The sequence below is a fragment of the Acinonyx jubatus genome, chromosome C2, assembly GCF_027475565.1.
Source record: "Acinonyx jubatus isolate Ajub_Pintada_27869175 chromosome C2, VMU_Ajub_asm_v1.0, whole genome shotgun sequence".
Classification (NCBI taxonomy): domain Eukaryota; kingdom Metazoa; phylum Chordata; class Mammalia; order Carnivora; family Felidae; genus Acinonyx; species Acinonyx jubatus.
This window is the reverse complement of record NC_069384.1, coordinates 152,349,294-152,356,365: the sequence shown is the minus strand read 5'-3', so window position 1 is coordinate 152,356,365 and position 7,072 is coordinate 152,349,294.

Sequence of the window (7,072 nt, the reverse complement as noted above, 5' to 3'; positions counted from 1 at the left end):
TGCCAGAAGTGTTAACGTATATTTTTGTGTATGTAGATGTGTGTGTTAATTATACATAATATATAACTTATATTTCATAGTTATATAATATATATTACACATCATAATGTGTTATATATTTAAAACATTCATTGTGTGAATACATATGGGTGTATGTAATATATATTATGTGAAATGCTTATATATGCACATATGTAATATATAACTTACAGAATATATATAATGTAAAACATAGTATATATGCTATATCATACATATATTATGTGATATATGAATGTATACACACACACATACCAATGCCTGTTTTAAGAAGTAGACTAGCACAGCTAAGAAGAAAAAACTTGAAGCTAGATATAAAGCTATACATACAGCTATCAAAACACATGCTGAAAAGCTTTTATATGTGCCATAATATATTAGTATAAATAACTTATATGCTGCTTTATATGTGTGTATATGTGTGAATATATAATATACATTTTAAAAGTTTGTCTTTGACCTGTTGGCATAGACCAACCAAACTAGTATTGCTTGCCAAGGGTAAATTATCAAAAACATGATGTGTTTTATAATATAAATATGGGTTATAGTGTTATAGATCTTTTCAGGGAAGAGTGATTTCTGAGCTTCTCTCCTTGCTAACAAAACCTTTTTCAAGAAAAAAGATATGCAGTTAATTTCACCATGGCGTGCTAGGTGTACGCTGAAGCATCTCCTTTCTGGCCTAAGTCCACAAAAATGACAAAATTGCACAGGGAAATTACAAAGGGGTGTCATTAGTGCATTAGTTATCATGGAAAAGGAAACATAGATGGAAGAGGGAATTAAATTGAGGATGTATTCCAAAACGTTTATGCAAAAGTAAGAAGCTTCAAAGGGGCTTCAGTCCCAAAGGTGGTGGCTTTTTAGAAGTAAAAGGAGCTCAGTGGCAGCCAAAGAGACAGCAGGTTCTCTGAGCCACAGTCGGAGCCCTTGGTTTGGACTGACACATCCATCCAATCATTCATATACCCTTGTTCTGGTCAGGATGGACGAGGAAAGAAATAAGAAGTACCTGACTACAGCAGTGGGAAATTTATTTAATGTATGGAACAATAAAATGTACAGCTATACACCAATGATCTGAAAATGTGGAAGAAAAGTGAAATTTTTCTTGAGAAATATAAAGTTAACATGTTAGCACAAGAAAAATTAGAAAACTAGAATATGCCAGAAATCATTCCTGAAATTGAAATGTATCCTTAAATTTTGCCTTTTACTAAGCCATCAAACTCAGACTTCAAGAATACAGATCATTTTGCTTTTAATGAATACTTTCCTGGAAGATAGAAAAGCATGGAAAGTCAGTTAGTACATTAACTGTATGGTTTTAATTATTCCTCTGATACACGTAATAGATAAAGAAAACTTAAGAAGGAAAAACTGTAGATCCATCTAATTTAGGAACATGTAATAGAGTGTTGGAAAATGAACAAAATAGGAATTTTAGAATAAAATATATAGTCATTGAAATAATAATATTAAAAATCAATAGATGGTTTAAGAAGAACACTAAAGAAAAATGACAAAGTTAGATATGAGGAAATCATACAGAAATCTGTGTAGAGAGATAAGGATATTTTGTAAGGAGGAAAGCTACTGCTCTACTGTATATGAGTCCAAGAAAAAGAGAGAATATAGGAGAGACAATAACAAATCTGGGAAATTTTCTAGAACTAAAAACAGAAGTCTTCTTACTATATATATATATATATATATATATCCCTATATAGAAATGATAGCAAACTATAAAACAAATATATATATATATTACTATATATACTATATATATTATATATATATATTACTATATATATATGTACTATATACTATATACTATATATACTATATATATAGCATATATATATACTATATATACTATATATACTATATACTATATATACTATATATATACTATATATACTATATATACTATATACTATATATACTATATATATACTATATACTATATATACTATATATATATAGTATACTATATATATACTATATATACTATATATACTATACTATATATATATACTATACTATATATATATACTATATATATAGCATATATATATACAGCTATATATAATTATATATAGCTATATATAGTATATATACTATATATATTATATATATAACTATATATAGCTATATATATTATATATATTACTATATATATGTACTATATACTATATACTATATATACTATATATATAGCATATATATACTATATATAATTATATATATGTTATATATACTATATATATTATATATATATTACTATATGTACTATATATATAGTATATATATATACTATATATATATATCCCTATATAGAAATGATAGCAAACTATAAAACAAACCTCAAGATTATATTTTGTAAAAGACGTCATTTTATGGTTTTAAATGATGCATGACTACAATATAGAAAATACACATGTATAATATAGAAAATTTGAAATGAATGTAATATATATTAGCACAATTCTAGCTAAAAGTTCTAATGACTATATTAATGGCAGACAAAATAGACAAAATGTAAAATCATTAATAGATATAAAAACCATAGGTAATATTGGAAAAACCAATCTATCCACAATATGTATTATTTGTAAATTTGTATCCACCTATCAAAACACAATAAAAAAATGCATTAAGCCAAATTGAAATGATTGAAAAAAAATAACAAATCCGTAAGAATAATTGAATATGTTAGCACAGTTCTCTGAGAAATAGATCAAACCACCAGAATTTGAAGGACAATAAAAGATTTAAAAACATACAAAACAGGTTAATTTTAGAAATCTGAGCTAATAGATTGTCTAGAACCCTGTACTAAATAGAGAGCATGCATTGTTTCTAAAAACATAGGCTATTAACAAAAATTGTTCATATTCCAGATCCTAAGTAAGAGCTCAACAAATTCAAAATCATTGACTAAAATGAAATAAAATTAAAACTCAGTAATAAAAAATGAGCATTCCCTAAAAAAATAGTACCTTTATAAACTAAAATTAAGAAGAAAAAAATCCTTTAGATAGTTCATGGGATGAAAATGAGTTCTAACGGGGGTTACAACGTACAATTGAATGCCAAGAAAGTACTAATGGTAAACCTTTTGTTATGCAGTTAAAATGTACTGAGATAAAAAATGTACATTAAGTGTGCATAATAGGAAATAAGAAATATCACACTTTAATGAGCTATGCTTACTCCTTAAGAGGCTATAAAATAATAAAAATTGAATAAACCCCAAATAATGGAAAGAAAAATACAAATGAAGGACTTAATGAAATAGAATTTGTAGATTTTTTTTTTTGAAAACTGGTTTTTCAGAAGAAGTAATAAAAAAAATTCTGGAAATATTAACAACAAATACGTAAGAGATGGTACAATTAAACATACTTTAGAAATTAATGAGGCCACAACTAAAAATAATATGGATAAATACCAAGGGACTCTAAAACACAACTGAAAAATAAAAGAAACTCATCAGGCTCACACTTGGGAAGACAAAACAAAGGTGCCAATCTGTAAATTCAATGCAATGAAAGTACCAAGAAAATGTTTCATAAAATTTTCTAAGCTATTTCTAGAATTCTCCAAAAAAAAAAAAAAAAGAGATAAATACAAAGGGTGATGGATGTGTTGATTAACTAAATGATGGGAATCCTTTTTCAATGTATCAAATTATCAAATTGTATCATATATCAAATTATTACGATGCACACTTTAAATATCTGAATATCTGACAATTTTGTTAACTATACTTTAGTAAAGCCAAAAAAAAAAGAAAATGAAGAAGAAAATAAGGTCTTTCCTGGAAAATAGAAAGCCTTAATGTAATACAGTAAGTAATTACAACAGTGTGATATTGCTTAGATGAACACTTAGTGCTTTCACCCCATTTTAGAAATTCAGAAACGAAAATAACTGGGGCTTTAAGAGGGAAATGACTTATTCGAGCCTCGTGGTGATTCCGCGGTGGATGTAGGACCATAATTCTGGTCTCCTGAATCCCAGTCCTGGCCTCCGTTTACTCCAGTGAATGTTATTCTCTCGCATGCTGTTCAACTAGCCCAGGGTTTATAAATTGGGGTACCTAGGTTGTGCTCTGATGACAAACAATCCCCCAAGCTCAATGCCTGAAATACAATATTTTTTTCTTGCTTGGTTTATATGTCTTCTACGAGTTAGTCAACACTAACTCATATAACGCCCCCACGCAGTCACTCAGGGACCCAGGCTGATGGAGGCTACATCATCTAGAACGTCTGGACATCTGGACATTTGACTTTATCTGTAGCTGTGGGGGGGGGGGGGGGTCAGGAAGGATCCGGAGAGTCTCAGAGGCTTTTCGTTGCCTGAGCCCACAAGTGGCACATATCAGTTCCATTCAACTTATAGTGGTGAGGACACATCACATGGCCCCTCCTGATCGCAAGAGGGTCGGCTGGACAGCGACGTGTCCCATAGACGTGGATTAGAATAACATGTAGTCATACGAAAGCAACTTTGAATTGATAGGCTGATGATTCCTCCCTTATTTTTTCTCTCCCGCTAAGGCTTCCAGTTTTTAAAAGTATTCCTGTATATCTGTGTCTGAACCCCCATCCTCAGAGCTGAAGGATAAATATGTGATAATAATGTAAGTCAAATTAGTGATGTTTGGCTCTGTGTAGTCAAAATGATTACGATGGTAAGCCAAGGAAGAAGATCAAAACAATGGTTTGGAGGCTTGCCCATGGTTCCTAGGGATTTGCTTTATTTCTGAGGAGAAAGAAGGCAGATCAGCAATCCACCAAATTATAGCTTCTTGGCCTATAAAGGTTCACTCAGCTTCCTCAAATATTTCCCCTTTTTATAGAAAAAAAAAATGGTATCTGTGTTAAAAGAAAAGCATGAAGCCGAAAGGTAATCAGTGAACCTACACAATTTGTATTTAATTCGTGTCATTCTCTTCCCCAAAACAACAGTTTTTGCCTTAATTTAATGTACTTCAATTAAAAATATGCACAGGAAAATGTCTTGTATGCTTTGAATGTTATATTTATTTTTAAATCTGTATAATTTGTACCAGGAAGGAGATCGCCTTAATAAAGATCAGTTATCAAAACAAAAGATATTTTGAAACTGATACATCATCTTGAAATCTAGCATTATGCCCAAATGTAAAGTGTAAGTACTTTTGATGAGCAATTCAAATTTTTAAGATTTGCGCAAAAGGGATAATCCTCCAATTTGGAAGCCGTGCCCGCAAATATCTTTCACTTGTGTATAGCACACACGTATTTTGCATTAGGCCACTCTGCTCTCATGAATATATTGAAATAGTCCATGTCGTGGAAAGAACTCCCATGACTTATTCTAAAGTAGAGAGCAGGGAGCAGATGATAAAGTAACATGCATTTTGCAATCCATTTATGTAACACATTGCTTTATATTTGTGGATATATATGCACAGAGATTGGCTGAGAACCAAAGTGATAGCTGTTTGGGTGGTAGTATTTTGAGATATTTTTATTTTGTTCCTTTTAAATGTTGACCTTCTACCTCTTTTTTTTTTTTTAACAATAAGACTCTGTAGATCTTGCAAATGTACATTCCTTTTCAAAAAAAAAATGAAGAGAGAAAATTTCTTCAACGGGTAGCTTTGGAGAACACGCTGTACATTCATGCAGAATTACAAATCTCCATAATGTTCTTCAGATGCCAGGTAGTTGGCCCGCAACCGGTTTCCAGTAAGATCTTAGTACTCTCGTGAAATATGAACCTGGTGGATATGTTTTACCTTTTAGCCACACACACACACTCACACGCACACACACACACACACACACCATTTCAGTTATGAAGCACAGTTTCAAAATGCAAATGTCCTGTATTTCATTAGGGATGCGTGGGAGCTGCTTTCTTCTGGTGGTTAATTCATAGACCTTTCAACATCATCTCGTTGTCGAGCAGGCAACTTCATTATTCCAAGTTGTGAATAACCTGGTAACCTTTGTCTTCCTTTGCGTGAAAAGGGGAATGAAGTCCACGACGGAGGCAAACGCTGTATCTCTGGGACCGGAATGTAAGAATGGAGGCAGGTGCGGGGCTTTGGCAAGCGTTAGGTTATGCTCTGTATCCCTCCTTGCGTTTCGGCGGGATGACATTTACCTCTGTGCTTCTCCTCTGTGCTCCTGTTGCTTCTGCTTCATTGCCGGGCTTGTTCTGATGGCACAGGTTTTTAAAAATCGGAATCATTTTCGGTAGGTTTCAGAGGAGGCTGAGAACACTTCCTGCCGAAGCAGGTCCTGGAGGAGGGCGCGAACACTGGCCAGGTAGACAGGGCCTGCTAGACTCCCTGCCTGCACATACCTGCCCTGCAGTCACGGAGAGCTTTTGCATCTGAGCCTGGTGCTGCCCGCTGCACAGGCCTCAGCAATGCCAAAGCCACGTCCCCCAGGGCAGAGACTGCAGAGAAGGAAGGCACACAGTACTCTGGGGGGGGGGGGGGGGGCAGGGGGCCAACCCCTCAAGTCCCAAGGGCGTGTCTGAATGCTGGCATTTCTATCCCAGGAGATGCAGAAGAGAAGTAACTCCATTTAGGCGACAGCCTCCCTAGTCTTTTGGTGCTCAGATGGTTTTAGTGACAGGTTTTCTGAACATCCCTCCTTGGTCCCTCCTTTCCTTCTTATTGTCCCTCCTCTGATTTAGATGCGGTGCCATGAAAACAGTCCCCACGTTTGTTTCCGAGGAAATGCCTTGGTTTGCACTCTCGGCAAAGCATCACCGTGTGTGGGTGCAGGACACTGTTCGTGTCTGGTCTGCCTGTGAGAACACCGAGGGTTCGCGGAGATCATTTTCTTACACTGCGCGCAGCAGACTCCAGAGGGAACATGGCTGGCCGTCAAGGGATCTGTGCCATTGGAACATTTGGTTTCTAGTCTCCCCAGTCCTCTTTGTTTTTGATCGTGACATTTCTTCATGCTCAGATGCATACGTGCTGTAACATTCTTTGTTGATGTTCTGAAATGTGTTT